The sequence below is a fragment of the Sturnira hondurensis genome, unplaced genomic scaffold, assembly GCF_014824575.4.
Source record: "Sturnira hondurensis isolate 20B ecotype Veracruz unplaced genomic scaffold, ASM1482457v3 Scaffold0005279, whole genome shotgun sequence".
NCBI classification, from domain to species: Eukaryota; Metazoa; Chordata; class Mammalia; order Chiroptera; family Phyllostomidae; genus Sturnira; species Sturnira hondurensis.
In genome coordinates this window covers 6,959,056-6,975,520 of record NW_028077910.1, presented here as the reverse complement: position 1 = coordinate 6,975,520, position 16,465 = coordinate 6,959,056, and the positions used below count along the sequence as shown (strand labels likewise).

The 16,465-nt window shown below is 44.9% G+C and overlaps 1 protein-coding gene and 1 non-coding gene across 2 annotated transcripts in view; both read right to left on the bottom strand.

Annotated features, from left to right (window-relative positions):
• SLC7A14 (solute carrier family 7 member 14) overlaps positions 1-16,465 on the bottom strand; it is a 106,543-nt gene that overhangs the window by 54,463 nt on the left and 35,615 nt on the right. The gene's annotated exons all lie outside the window — the stretch shown is intronic.
• Positions 9,910-10,041, bottom strand: LOC118987540 (small nucleolar RNA SNORA75). Its single transcript, XR_005066594.1, has one exon. It is a non-coding gene; the product is annotated as a small nucleolar RNA SNORA75 (small nucleolar RNA).

Here is a 16,465-nt window from a genome sequence, read left to right as displayed (position 1 = left end):
TTTCTTCACATAGTGCGTGCATGTGACAGCTCCATTTGGGCATGCCTGGGTGGTTACATACTGAATTATGTTATCTAGAGGCAGGTTCTCTATGAGTTTTGCTTCAGGACGTTGAAAGGAGTGTAGCACTCACTTATTACAAGAGAGATGTTGAATCTGATAGAGTTGAGAACTATTGTGTTAGATGATTTCAAAAGTTTTGTCAAGTTAGAAAATTATATGAAGCTACTTTCTTTGGAAGTCAGTAGCATTATAAACTTCTATAAAGGAAAACGTAAAGTACAGCTGAATATCATACTGTGCTGATAAGCCTGGACATTTACATCTATGATAAATACCAGCCCACACAATCTACCAATATTAATGAATACCACTTAGTACTTAACGTAACACTTGTCTGCTTCTAAAGCTTTTGCAAACACAACCTAATTAGGAGAATAATGTGAAGTGTGGCAGTTTGGTTCAGAGGAGTCGGGGGATGGCCCTACTTCTTCAATTTCCTCCTGGATCCGACAGTGCATTGCTTCGTGCTGGGCTGCAATCCTTGACAACACCTTGAAATGCCAGTCCAGTTTGATGCCACTGTATATGCCAGCATCATTTAAAAGCCTACAGTGTCAGCAACATTCTTCTTTTAAAAGATTTTATTTATTTATCTTTAGAGGGGAAGGGAAGGAGAGAAGTATCAATGTATGGTTGCCTCTCGTGAGTCCCCTGCTGGGAATTGGCCTGCAACCCAGGCATGTACCCCGACTGGGAATCGAACTGCAATCGTGTGATTCGCAGGCCTGCACTCAATCCACTGAGCTATGCCAGCCAGGGCAGCAGCATTCTTTTTTTTAAAAAAATATTTCTATATTTGTGAGAAAAGATGTCACATGCATACCAGGAGAGCTGCAAGAACACCCGCTTTGCTTAAGCTCTTAAGCTCTTGTGGGGAATCTAATGTGTTATCTGTTTAAGTTCAACTAAGTGAGTCTATGTTGAAAATCTGTTATTCACCAGACCTGGCGTTAGGTCCAGGGGTGCAGAGACATGGTAGCTGTGCTCATGGAGCCTCCCATCTGGAATGGGAGGTGAGCCAAGTCACAGTGCAAAGGAGGGCTCTGTTTTTCTGAAAAGCCTTTTTTCCTATTACAAAAGCATAGCATGACTTGCAGAAAAAAATCCAACAATATAAACGATAACATTCAGTGAGGAAAGACAAGGCAAGTAATGCAATACACAGGGAAGCAAATAAAACCAGATGGTTTCAGAGATGGATAACGGCTATGTTATGGATTGAATTGTGACCTTCAGATTCATATGTTGAAGCTCTAATGCGCAGTACCTTAACCTTATCTGGAAGTGGAGTCATTGCAGATGTAATAAGTTAAGATGAAGTCATGCCGGAATAGGCTGGGCACCTAACCAGTATGACTGTCCTTATAAAAAGGATTTGGACACAGAGCCACGCACACAGAGAACAAGGTGTGAAGATGAAGGCAAAGGTCAGGGCCATACATCTGTAAGCCATGGAACACCAAAGATTTCCGGAAAAGCACCAGAAGTTAGGAAAGAGCCACAGAACAGAGCCTTCCTCACAGCTTCAGAAGGAACCAACCGGCTGACAACTTGGTCTCGGACTTCCAGTCTCCAGAGCTGTGAGATCATCAATTTCTGTTGAAATCCACTCAGTTTGTCATTCTTTCCTATAGCAGCCTTAGCAAACAAATACAAGCTGCAGAGGAAATCAGACAGGGTGATGAAGGGGCGGGGGTTATGGTAAGGCTCCAGACCTTAGGAGCCATAGTGACACTGGCTCCTGAGTGCCAGTCATGCCAGATGTCACTCTCCCTGCAGGTGGTCCACCATGGAAAACAAGAGTGGCTGTTCTGGGAACCGAGTGATCACGACTGGGTCAGGGCAAGGAGGAGGATCTGAGGGCTGTGTGATGGCTTTATGTGTGTCCACTCATTTAATGCTTACAACAAAACTGCCTTCACAGATGGGGCAGTGGAGGCTGGAAGAGGACCAGTCACTCCGTGGAAGTCACAGGCCCATAAAGTCAGAGCCAGCACGTGGCTCTGGGCCATCCGCTCTCAGAGCTCAGTCCTTACTCCAGGCTCTCCTGCCTGATTCCGGCAGGGTCAGACTGCTGAGGGTCCCTCAAGTCAAGAGGAGGGGCTTGAGTTTACGCTATACACAGTGTGAAGCCACTGGAGGGTTTTATTCTGGAGAGTGACACGACATGATTTATATTCTTAATCCACTGAGCTACACCAGCCAGGGCAGGACATGATTTATATTCTTAAAAGCTCATTGTAGCTGCTGTGCAAAGTTAACCGAGCCTGCGCAATGGTCCCTGGCCTTTTTGGCACCAGGGGCTGGTTTCGTGGAAGACAATTTTTCCACAGACAGGGGTGGGGTGGTGGGAGGGGGAGGGCAGGAAGAGGAAGAGCTCCGTGTAAGATTTGCTCGCTGCCGCTCACCTCCTGCTGTGTGGCCCCGTTCCTAACAAGCCATGGACGGTACCAGTCTGCAGCCCAGAGACTGGGGTTGGGGTTGGGGGTCCCTGAACTGAGGAATCATGCCCAATGATATGTCGGTCCCAGGACGGAGGTACAAGGTGAGTGAAGTGCGCTCCTGCCACTGAGGGAGGCCGTGGTCTCCATCTTGGCTGCACAGCGGAATCTCCCAGGGGTCTTTCAGAAAAACTGGTACCTGGTCTCCACCCCAGAGACCCCCCAATTTAACTGAGCTGAGGTGTAACCTAGATACAGGAACCTGTTAGAGCTCCCCGGGTGATTCTAGCAAGGCAGGGCTGGGTCCCCTGCTCTACACCAGACATGGCTGAAATGCTGGTGTGGAGAGCCAGGTATTGCCTGTGACCGTGGATTTTATGTGTCAACCTGACTGGAATTAGGGATGACAGATAGATGGTAAAACGTTATTTTGGGGGGGTGTGTGTGAGGGTATCTCTGGGAGAGATTACTGTTAGAATTGGTAGGCTAAGGAGATGGCCTTCCTCATCGGTATGGGCGGGCGTTGTCCAGTCCATCGGACAATGGAGAAGAAAAAGGCAGAGGAAGGGTGAATTCGCTGATTCTGGCGGAGCTGAGACTCTGTCTTCTCCACTCCTTGGACACTGGTGTTCCTTGTTCCGCTGAAAGACTGGAACTTAGCCACCCGTCCCCCTGACTCTCGGGCCTTCGGCCCCAGACTGAATTACGATGCAGTACTGACTTGCCCAGTTTTCCAGCCTGCAGACAGCTAATCGTGGGACTTTTTGGCCTCCGTAACATGCGAGCCAATGCCTATAGTAAATCACCTCATAGATATCTGAACACATATGTAGCCTATTGATTGTGTTTCTCTGGAGAACCCCGACTAACACATCGCCATTTCCCCCGTGGGGCCACATATCCGACAGATCCGTCCTGTTTCTCTTCCCAGACAGGCAGCTGGGCCTCTCAGCAGCTGTCCCCTGTTGGCAGTGACAACGGATGCTATGCTGTCTGGAGACAGCCTCTGGGATACTTGTCCTGATCACCCTTCATCAGAAAGTGTCACAGGGACACTGAACAATGAACCAGGCTCATTAGAGAGGTGTTGGCTTCTATTTAATAGATGATTAGAAAACACGGTGAAAAAACCCAGAGGCTCCCGTAGCGCAAAACTCGAGGGTGGCGAGGATTCCTTCCTAGCTCTGTTCCCACCACGTAATTCTTCTCAGTGCTCGCTTTACCGTTGCAAGCAGGGGCTTGGGGCATTTCCTGTGATAGTTGGAAATCTACCGGAGGGAACAAAACGTACAAGAGAAAACATGCTCCTAAGTGACTATGGACAATATCCATATTCATTACCCCCAGATTATGTTCCTCAAAGATAGTTTTGGAAGCTCATGGCTGTTGTCTTTCCAAGATGAGCAATAAATGTGTGTTGTGCTTTCTCCAGCACTTTAATTCAAGTGTCTCAAAATACTCCACAGCTGTAACTAAGGAAGGCTGACAGGACCTCTGGGAGAGGAGAGTCATCATTGTGGCATTTGCTGGGGTGCTGAGGGGCTCAGTGGGCTCCGAGGATAATGTTGGTAAGAGCAGGTTTGGGTGAGGATGCAGATAATTACGGCTTAGACATTCACTGAGGCAGGATTACCGAATTAGATCGGAGTCTGCCTTTGGAGAAGAGGAGAGGGAGGAAACGAAGGGTAGCAAAACAGTCAACAGCCCTAAATCACTCCTGCCTGATTTTGCAAATACACCACGGGATTACCGAAATCCCTTTCTGACATTCCCTGGGAGTAATTGTCCAGCCTTTGCCGAAACATCTGGAGCAGCAGGGAACATTGGCTGGTAACAGCAGCCCCTTCACACGGTTGGACAGTTACGATTGCTACAGAATTCTTCTAATCAGTGTGCCTGGGCAAACCGAGGTTACAGAGTGAAAGGTGCCTGCCTTGATGAGTTCTGCCTGGTGACTCAGGGTCAGGAGGAGCCTTCTGAGGCCCTCCCCTGAATCCTGTGTCCAGGCGTCCTATGCAGACCCTTCTCCCCTCCAGCCTCACTGCTTTTCCTCCTCTGGGCTGAGTTCCTGGCTCCTGGTTAAGGATGTAATTCAGCAGCCAGATTCCCTGGGTTCAAATTCTGGCCCTGCCTTTACTAGCTAAGTGACCTTGGGCCAAGCCTCTGATGCTTCAGTGTTGCCATCTATAAAATGGCATAATAAGGGCACCGAGTTTGCAGGGTGCTGGTAAGGAGCGGAGGAGGTAGTACGTGTGAAGCTTTCAGCAGGGCCTGGCACGGCATGCATGAATGCCATGGGAGCCTCATCTGGAACTGCCCTGCTCTGGCGCCTGACCGGGTCTCTTGGTCCCCAGTGGCGGACACCCTCTCCCATCACCCCCACCTCCATAGGTAGCTCTCAGCGGAACCCTGGCCTGCTGCCCAGTCCTTATCCAGGGCTTTTCTCTGCTGAAATTCCTCTCTGTTTCTTCTGGCTGCAGACTGAACACCCTGGTACTTCCTCTGCAAGGGACTCGTGCTTACCTTTCTCAGGTTTGCAGAGAGTGACTTTCCCCTTTCCTATGTTTTGTTATCTAAAGGGGCACCTCAGCAGATGTGCTTGGGCCTTTAGGGTTATACACCTCTCATTTTTCTACACCCGTGACTTTTCTGCCCGAGATGTAGACACACCATCGGGGGGCTAGGCCATGGGGGCTCACTGGCTGTCAGCACCCTATCCCTGAAAGAGTGACCCCCTTCTGACCTTTGTGCCTGTGACTCACTCGGCAAGTCTCTGATGGCAGAGTTTCTGCTGAGATCCTTGCTTCTTTGTTCTTCTTGCCCTTCCAAGCTTGCCAGACATGGCTCTGTGTTCGCACCCCGACGGTCAGTGTGCTTGCCTGTCAGTCACTATGACTTTACACTGGTGGCCAGATACAGGTCAGGTGTGTCTGAGTCTCAGCGTCTGCCCAGCCCTAGCAAAACACACGCCCTGGGAAACTGGATTGAGATCTGTATCCTGGTAACTTTCTCCTGTTGTCCCAGTTTTGTTCTCTGTTTCTATATAGATTGGGACTAATCTGCTTACGGGAAAAGTCTTCATGTTTTTGAAGGCAATGAACCTATCTCTTGGAGTCTTTATCTTTCCCAGACTAAACATCTTCGGTTTCTTCAGTGACCAGCAGTGTCTCATATGTTGAAGCTTCTGGATCAGTCATGTTCTGTTTTGTACTTCACGGGCAGGCCGCAGTTCATCATGCTTGACACATTTGGGCCATGGCGGAATGGTAAGGAAGCTGTCTTGTCCTGTGTGTGTGTACACACGCCTTCTGAATCACACAAGGTCGGTTCTTGACAAACTCACTCAGACATATAATTGGCTTAAAGATCAGAGTTTCTGATTTTCCAGATCACTAATCTCCCCAGTTATATGTTTGTTAAGCAGTTGATAGATGGATAGATCACACCCATCTCAGGTATTTTTGGATCACCCACCATATTACTTAACAATGTGTTAACCCACTTATATTGTACATGAAATCTCAGATACAGCTGGTTTTGATTTGCTTGTAATGCCTCTAAAGGGGAGTTTGAATTTATGATGACTGAGAAGTTACGCAAAAGAGGTCATACTAATTCAGCTTCCTTTTCAAAGCTTGCTGTTTCTCTTTCTGTTTCTAATAAGACATTGAGTGCATTAGTCAGCTTTTGCTACAGTAACAAACAATCTCAAGATTCAGTATGTTACAGCAATGACATTTATCTTGCACGTGGTTCTGCTCCCAGCTGTGGACTGGCTTCAGGTCTTTTCGTCATTCCAGACTGAGTTTCCACATCTGCTCAATGCTGGGATTCGAGTGGGCGGAGCAGCCCCTACCTGGCACATGGTGCTCTCTCCTGCACAGGCCAGGAACAAGGGCTGGTAGAAATGTGCTATGCCTCTTCTGCTTCTGGCTTGGAAGTGGCATTTCCCCTGACTTTGCAATGGCTAAAGCCAGTCAGATGACCAAGCCCCTGGTTAACGGGTGGATCACTTACCCATCCCATAGAAGGCATTTGGTGACGTGGCAACAGGTGAGGTTGTACACTTTCCTTAAACGGAGGATATGAATAGCTGTGATGATTATGTAACTTATCTCATGAAGCCCGTGCTACTCACTAGGCAAGACAATTGTATTTTGTTTTTGAGGCTTTTTTTTTCTGGAATGGGCAGAAGTCTGTGCATCTGAGGTGTAAACTTAAAGAGACCCTGTTGTGTCTGTTCCTGCACTTCCACAATTCATTCTATAAAGATATAAACATTGGTTTCCTTGAACAACCAGTATAAATGCAAAATTAATCTGCCCCCCAACACCAAGCAGTACCAAACAGTAAGCAGTCACTTGAAATTTGTTTGCTTGAAATAAATAATTAAAAAGAAAACCCTTGTGAGGATTGACTGTTACCTAGTCTGGGACAGTATTTCTGCTTACAGAAGTTTCCCATTCTGCTTCTTTGTTTGTCAACACTCCAGGGGGTGAGAATATCATCTGTGTGTTTATTTGGCAGGCACTGTTGTGAAAATACTTTCAAGAGAATGCCTGGCATCTACTTAGTGGGAGGAGTGAGGGAAGCTTGTTCGTACATCTGGCGATTTAGCACTGAGATGCTACCTTTGTCTTCCCAAGCCAGGGAGAAAATCACAGCCTGCCACTTCCTTCGACTCTTTTCCCTCACTCATCGCAGGTCCAGGATCTCAGGCCCCTGCATGGCATCATGTGTCATTCATTGTGCATTTAGTAATACTGACAACGACAACAAAAAAACTCTAGAGCCCAGTGAAAGAAAACCGCCCCATTCAAAAGATTTCAATGGGAAAGTCTTTTTTTAGAAGAGGCAAATCACACAAGAAAATAATTTAACCTTTGCATGCCACTGTAAAAGATCTAAGAAATTCTATGAAATAAATCATTGCATGAAAGTATTTAACGAGTTCCTACTATGTGTTTAGCTCAATTGTGGCTGTTGTGGCCATACCAGAAATACTAATAGAGAATGTCAGGAATTTGGACACAAGGGAGTTTCAGGAGGTGTAAATGGCTTGCTTCTGTTTGTCCCTCTGGGTTCTCTCTCACTCACCTGCTGGCTGTGTCCTGGGATGCTGCCCGGCACGGCCCACATCTAAGGCTCCCTGGCCTTCTGGTTGGATTGGTCAATGGGAGGCGCCAGCCGACAGTTGGGAGGAAGGTTCAGTGTTTATCTTCAGCTCCTCTCTGCTGGGTCGCTGTGTCCATCCACTAAGACCATGGCTCCTGCCAGGTGGCCCTCTCCACACAGCCATCTCTCTCTGAGTCCTGATTACTCTTCTCTCCTTTTGCCCTTCCAAGCAGGCTGTGGTGCCTCTAGAAATACACTTTGCCTCATGATTGCTCTACCTGCTCCTTTGTATAGTATAGTTATTTTTATCACACGTTCTTCAGAACACAAGATTTGCATGGGCCATCTGCCTCCTGCTGGAATGCTGTTTGATCCATGGGGAAATCCTGGGGCTGGGAAAGATCCAGGACAACTAACCACAGTGCCTGTGTCTACAGAGACACCGGGGTTGAGGCAGAACACTGGAGCTTAGACTCTGACTCTGCCACGTGAACTTAGGTGAGTCTCAGAATCTCTGAGCTAGTTTTCTCATTTGAAAAATGGGAGTAATAATAGTTACCTCATAGAGTTGTCATGATTTAACAAGATGATGCTTGTGGATATGGTTCAGAAACTACAAAGCAGCCTATCAGCGTGGGCTGAAACAGTGACCAATGCCCTGAATGATGGCTGAGACACAGTGAGAGCCTTGACGATGAACAAAAATGGACCACAAGGTGTTTGCCCTGCTGGTCGTACCAAGGTAGGACAGTGAGCCATTCATGTTTGGAAAACCTCTGGACAGGAAGAATAATACTACAGCAAGACTTTTTATGGTTCACACTTGGTTAGCCAGAAAAGTTAGATAGAACACATTTCCTAAGCATTCCAGTTACTAGGAATTCAACAGCAGGTAACAGTTATTGGGAAATACAGTGAGCCCGTAGGCTACTTCTAAAAACATGCAGATTTTTAAAGTTAACACTGTAAAAGGTGAGAATGCCCCATTATTCAGTGAGCATATGACAGTGTGTCCGGAGACCTTAGGCATTGCCCTCTGCTTTCTGACAGCTATTGGTGAGATCTTGAGTAGTCCACAGCTCACTGAGGATTCTGTTTTCTCTTTAACAATGTGATGACAACTTACGTTTTTAATGCAACACTACAGGTTACAAAGGGTATTCACATGTGATGCCTAACATTTCACGCAAAATTTCTTACCTCCCCACCTCAAATGAGATCTTTGAGGCCATTCTGAAATAATGAAATCGTGGGACGTTTGAGGTCACCCAGCACGACACCTTCAAGGCAAACGTAATTAATTTCAATGTTGCTCAGCTTCCAGAAGCCAAGCTGCACCCACTTAGGCAGGATGCCGATCTCAGCATGTCATTGAACCCCAGAGAGAAACTCCAACTGCACTCCTGACACACTGAGAGGGGAGCACACTTTACTGAAGCCTTCCTGATAAAAGTGGAGAAATGCCGTCCTATACCACACAGAAGTCTCTACTACAACAGTCCCCTGGGGCTGCTGTAACAAATGATCACAAACTTAGTAGCATGAAATGACACAAATAATGACTGTACGATAATAATTGTACAGTCCTGAGTCTGCAGGGCTATGTGCCTTCTGGAGGCTCTAGCAGACACTCTGTTCCTTGCCTTTCCCAGCTTTTGGACAGTAGAGGCAGCCTGCATTCCTTGGCCAGCAGTCTCTTCTTTGTCTTCAAAGTCCATGGCATAACATCTCCTCTCTTCTCTGACCTCCTGCCCCCTCCTGGCAATGAACCTTGTGACTATCTCAGGCCCAGCTATTTAATTCAGGATAATCTCAAGGTTTTTATCTTAATCACCTCTTCACAGTCCTCTTTATCATGTAAAGTAACATACTCACAGGTTCTGGAGATTAAGACAGGATGTCTTTGGGCACAACTATTCAGCCTGTGTACCTATTAAGAACCACTCTTTAGACATATCTCTCTTTGCATTTCCATACTCTCTGGAAAACTTCCTCTCTCTTTTCTTGAAAAAACTTGGCTCAATTTTTCTCTATACCTTCTTTCCAAAATTCTGTCCCTAATTAAAAACAAACAAATAAACAACCCCACCCCACCCCACCCCACTGCCGATCCACCTACTGTTACTCAGGAATACTCTCTGTAGAGTAACCCAGTCAGCTGCCTTCACAAGAGCAGCTCTGGAGCCCAAGCACTGAAGTGACCTATCCAAGGTAACACACCAGGTAATGGCAGGTCTGCTGACCTCCATGCTTTACTGCTCCATTTTATTTCTTCTTCTTTTCTTCTCCACAATGTCTCATAAAACAGTTAAATACACCTCTGAAGACAGGAGGCAAAATAATGCTAGCTCTGTGAGTTGTATCTTCTTGTGTGAATCCATAAACTGCCGCAGACTGACAGAGAAGAGCTCAATGAGAAGGCCTTACTGCTTCACTTCAAACAGGGTGAACAAAGCTGCCTATGTTTTCTATATATAGTACCACTCTTGTGTCAGGCTTGGAGTGATCCCCAAAAGAAAATTAGGTATTTGCCTTGTCGTTGATGTGGTAATGTTCCTTTAAAATATATTTTCCTCTTAGGAGCTGAGAGAAGGCCCAAGGGTGTTTAAATGTTCCTCAAAGCTCTTTCTAGTGACTTGGCCTCAACGGGAATTTCTTCATCCCAGAAGTGTTCTGAATGCTTTTATTCCCGTAGTTAACTAGCTGGCTTCCCCAGTATTGCTCAGGGAATCCGTAAGTGGGTTCATCCCCGAAGCGGCCCTCCCTGCATTGCTTTGCAGAGTTGCCCGTGTGAGAGCCTCCCTCGCAGACCAATAACTGCAGTTTGAACACCTGACTCCTCGCCTTTGGGTTTGAGCTCATATTTGAAATTACTTTTATTTTCTCTGCTCACTCTGTCTTAACAGGCCTCTTTTGAACTTTGAATTCAGTTATTCTGGTGATTGGCCACCTGCCTTTTTGAGATTCCTTCCACTGCCTCCCCGCCCCCCAAGATATTTCTACTATTCGTAAAGGGTCTGCATTTTACGTCAGGTAATTTAAGTAGGAAAGTTTTGATAATGGCCATTTTTAAAAGATGTGATGCAGCAATAAACAGTCAAGTGGGCAGAATCTTAATTTTACTAAGATTAACCTTATGTAGGTTATTATAGATGCGGCATGAACTTTTGGTTCTCAACAAAGCGTGACTCCACATAACCAGACCCACTCTACTCTTGGTTCGTGCTCTTCTCAACACACACCATCTGCTTTAATGAGTTCAGGGCACCTAGTAAATGTCTGGCATCATGTGTGCAAGATGCAGAGACAAGAAAGAGAAGAAGATGGCCTGTGCCCACTGGGAGCTCCTGGGCCAGCCAGGAAGACAGGCATGGCAATGAAGTGGCCGTCCAGTGTGATTCAGCAGGTCTCCCTACTCACCACAGTGGTTTTACTTCTTAGCCTTTCTTTTTTTCTGTTTTTCCTCACCTTTTCCACCTCCCTATCATGAAGCTGTTAACATTTTCATGTTCTTTTGGGACTCAGTTCTGTCCCATCTGTCATTAACTGTGTGTTAACCACAGGGGCCTCCCTTCCTGTGATTTCCTAAGGAGCCCCCAACTCAATGTAAATTAAATTGCTTTGCCCAGACTGTTTCATGCACACAGACTGGGATCTTCTCAAAACCCTCCAAATGGTTTTGTACCACAAAGAAGATGAAATCCAGACTCCTTACCCTAGCATTGACACATTCTGACACATTCTGGTGTCTACTTCATCTGTGAGTTCATCTCCTGCCATCTTCCCTCTTGGTTCAGCCACACTGACCCCCCTTTCCATTCTTGAAACACACTGAACTCTTAGTTACTTCAGGGACCTGGCACTTGTTTCCTCTACCTGGAATCTCTTGCATGTCTCCTCATGATTCTGGTCTCAGCAGACATGTAACCTCTGTGGAGACCTTCCTCTACCATCTGAGCTAAAAGTAACCCTGTCTTTCATCCTCTTCCCCTCATGTCCTATCATCTATCTGTCTGTCTGTCTGTCTATCTATTATCTATCTCCTATATTTTTTAGTGATTTATCTCCATTTGACCTTCATTTATATTTTTATTTTCTGTATCTTCCCTCCCTAAATTCCTTGAAGGTAGGGATTTTGTCTAACTCGTTTTTGACTGAATTCCCAGTGATTATAGCAGGGAGGGGCACACTATAGGTAATCAATAAATATTTGTAGAAAAAAAGATTCTTCCATAGAGCTAAAAAGAGTGCTAGGTGTAAAATATTTCTTTTTTTAAATTTTATTTATTGATTTTAGAGAGAAAGGGAGAGAGACAGACAGACAGACAGTGCTTTGTTGTTCCACTTATTTATGCACTCATAGATTGTTTCTTGTGTGTGCCCTGACCAAGGATTGAACCTGCAACCTTGGTGTATCGGGATAATGCTCTAACCAACTGAGCTAGCTAGCCAGGGCAAACATTTCTTTATAAAAGACATCACTTAAGATAGCAGTTTGTAATAATCCCTGCTATCTTGAGACATCTATTACAATGTAATTTCTTTGTTAATTACTCTGTGCATAGAATCAAAAACCACAAAACCTTAGAAATCACTTGACCCAAGTCTCAGAGTTTTATAAATGAGAAAATTCTTTCTTTTTATTGAATGCCTTTACAGATCCCTTTGGGAAACTAAATGATCTATATATGTTTAATTGTAAATAAATTATCTCCCTATATTTTTAACCCTTTTACATTCATGAAGTCCAGGGAAGACAATTAAAAATCCACAATATTATAATATTAAAATTTCAACATGAATTTATTAAAATTTAGTTAAGGTTAGAGTGGTACTTTTTGATATAGACATTTCATGTAGCTCCTTGGAGACCTTAAACAGTCTTTTACCAAAGCTGAGTAGTAAAACCCTCCTAAACCACAGACTTTTGACAGCCTGGGGGTGTAACACATTTTTGAAAAGTGGAGATCTGCATGCTCTCATCCTTTCTGGCTCCCGAGTCTACTTTGAGGATGACACCTACACAGTTTGTGAGCTGCAGGCCCTCGGGTGCGCTCTAGACCCAGGGGACTTCTCTCCGGGGGCGGGTTTCTTCCTCAGCGGTTGCTGTGTCTTTCCATTAGGGAATCTGAAAGTTAGGAGAACTTATTCCAATGCCAGCAGCCCTAAGTCACCAAGGAATGCCAGATTTCATTTGGGGACTTCTAAATAAATTTCTAACCTACGAGCTATTTGATGGAGAAGTGCTTGTGTCCAAGCTGTCAAGTTAAAATTTTCCCAGATTGCAAGATTTTAAGTTCAAATGTATTTCTCACAGAGCACCATACCATACAATTGTCAGTGCAACTATAAATATTTGATAAAATAGAACAATAGGTCCATTATCACAAATATTCAGAGACGCCAAATGAAAGGAGACATTTTCTCTTACTAACATGGCAAAGGTTAAAAAAATAAAAATACTGCCGATGAGGGAGTCAAAGAAGAGATACTTTCATGCCTGGATGGTGGGATGTGAATGAACACACATGTTTTGGGGAAGTAAGTATATCACGTGGAAATAATCAGGTGCAAAGAATTTTTTTTCAGGGGTATCCACTGCAGCTTTATTTCTAGTGGTAAAAATTGGAGACAACGTAAATATTAAAAAATAGGAACAGAGTTAAATGAATTTTATGGCATTCAAAGAATAAAATAGAGAGAAAACATTAACATATTATTCTAAAATAATATTGAAGGACATAAAAACCACTCAGGATATAATAAATTAGGGCTAATATAACTGTGCATAAAGTATGGTACGGTTTCACTTATGTGCTAACATTTTAAAGTGTGGATCTATGTGTGGTGGATTCTGGAATGATTTCTATTTTCATCTTTTCTGTGGCCAGCATGTATTCCTTAACAATTAGCAGGAAAAAAACTTCAAAACAAAATGTGCCCCTTGGTGGCCAGGAAGAGCTATCCTTGGTTTTGTGTTTATGCTTCTATGAATCCTCACTGTGCAACTGTTTTAGGATATGTTCCCCATGCAGAATTAGATTAACCAACATTATCTTTATCATTCCGTTCACTTCGAGGATTGAATTTTCAGGCCCAGAGAAAGCTCTAACTTGATTATGAAATCAACCTTAGACAGAAGGTATGAAAGACCAGGAGCCTAGAGGTGGGTGGGATTCTCCCAGTTGCCAAAGAGGTTCAGGCCAACACCCCTGCTGGGAAGATAAAATCTGTCCCTAAAGCAAACACCTCAGTCCTACCACCCTAGCTTCTTTTAGCTTGGTCTTCTTTCTTTCCATGTTGACCGCCCACCAAAAGCAACTAATTCTGGTAATTCCATGGAAAGTTCTAGGGATTCTAATGACTTTCAACAGGTTTTATCATACAAAACAAAAACAGCCTTCCTCCCACAAACTCCATGCCCTCTTCAGCTGTTGCCATACTGTGGCTGGCTCTACTTCTTCATAAGTTGCCAGTAACCAGCCATCTCCATTAGGCCTTCCATGTCTTCCTTGCCACCACCAAAATTTCTTCTGCTGAGGTCATCAATGGTGTCCATGTTGCTAAATCCAGTGAGTGTGCCCTCTAGCCCTCATCTCCCTCACTCAGCTTGTCAGAGGCATTCAACACAGTTGTTCAAGTCCTCCTGCTGGAACACTCTCATTCCCTCTCTCAGCAGCGAGAGCCATGGGCTGTGTGTGTTTGCCATGGGCAAGCCACGTCGCACTCGCCTGTCCCTCTTTTAGGAATAACCTGTGGTGGTTTTTCTCAGTATCATGGAATTTTAAGAGGAAGAACACAGCCTCCAGAAGATCCTTACTGCTGGTACATTTGTAGTTCTTAATAGGATGTCTACTATTAAGTGGGATCACAATGATATTTAGATGTGGCCATGTGTTAGTGTGAGTCAGCATCAAGAAACCATTATGCTGGGACGCCTGGGATGTCTTTGCTGAAAGAGTGGTCTAAAAGGGGAAAAGAGACTATCTAAATGCTCTTTCTTTCAACATAAAAAAGGGGGGAATTTGATTGACAAATATGAACAAGAATATACCTTCCTTAAGGTAGACAGTCAGATGCCTTACGAACTTTTGCATCCATCTGCGTTGTTTGGTCATCTCCGCACTTTGGCCCACGCCTGGAGCTGACCTGAGGCTGCCACCCTCCCTGCAATCTGAAGCTCAGGTCAAAAGCGTGAACTCCCCTTGTGGAGTGAGGCTAGGAGACCTGCTGCCCCGGTGCCTTTGACCTCTGCCTCTCCCCAGAAGACACCAGCCCAGATCTGACCTATTTTTTTATGCTTTCTCCAGAAGAAATTGTCATGATGTCTGATGTTTAGAACTAGCCCAAGAAGAGCTTACTTTACTATGTTCTGCATCAGTGAGATCCATGAGCTAATGGACCTCTGCCCATAAGAAGTGCAGTCTCTCGAGAACCAAGTGGGATGGGAAAGGGGCATGGGCCACATTGCACTTCATACATGACCCTTTAAAGGTATCCCAACAAATGAGCCTCTGTGTTCAGAGCCGGGACTGAGAATACTGAATGGGGTCCGTCTGTCACAGCCAAGTGCTGGCAGTGTAAGTCCTTCCTGCTTATGGTTTGAGTAGGAGCGGGACCCCCATTCCATTTGGTTAGTGAGAAATCTCTAATTAAGCGGGGGTGAACTCCCCTTGAGGCGCATCACAGGATTAATACAGTCCTGTTTATTATTTTTGAACTCTTGCTTTTATTCTATTGCAAGTAAATAAAGGGTAAAACAGACTAAAAGAGAATCTTTTATTATGAGGCTAAAAACTGAGATGTTAAATGCTTATACGTCTGAAATGCAAATCACAGTGCTTAAAAAGGAGTGTTTCCCGCTCTGTCTTCTATGTTTGCACATGCGAGGTGGAAATATTTGCTCAGGCTCTCTGATGTGCCATAGGCTGCCTAGAGAATATCTTGGGCAAACTTCACCCCAAAATTGCATAACTTACATATGCTTACTATGTACCAGGCATGATTTTAACTGATTTATATATGTTACTCTTATAACAAGCTTATGAGAGAGATATATATTTTTTTTACTATTTCCAAATTCTGGGTGAGGAAACAGGCATGGAGTAGTTAAAGCATTTGTTCAGGGTGACACAGCTGCTGACTGGCAGCGCTGGGATTTGAACCCAGGTAGTGTAACTCCAGAGCAGTGGACCACCTAGAACAGCCCTGTCCTGCTCTCTGTGATGATGAAATGTTCTTATGCTGTCCAGTCGGTAGCCACAATCACATGGGGCCATGGAGCACTTGAAATGTGGCTAGTGCAACTGAAGAACTGAATTTAAATTTTATCTAATTTTAATTAATAATATAACCACATGTGGCTATATACCAGACCACATAACTGTAGAGTCTGTGCATAATAACTTCCAAAATAACATCTGAACAGTGACTGTATCCTCTATAGAAAAGGATGCTGGGGCCCAGAGAATTTGGGGCATGTATCCGATGCTCTAAAACTGGAATGTGGGTGGGGCAGGGTGTCAGGCTCCAAAGCCACAGGCTCTGGTCATCAGAGATGCATTGTCCCCGATGCCCTCTCCCCACAACCCATTCGTTCTCCTGGCTCTTCATCTCTTTCCAAACAGAATCAGAAAGCACATCTTTCTTCCTTCCCCCTTATCAAAGTCCCTTTTTCCCTTCCTCTATTATTAATGCAGTAACAGTAGAACCGCACTTTGTGGCAGAACATCACCCTGCATGTGTGGGGTGTGCGTCACGGCCCTGGGGAGCTGAACTGACCGAATTGGAACAACTTAACTTAGTAGTAGGTGGTGTACTCATTCTTAACATTCTTAAGGGTTTGT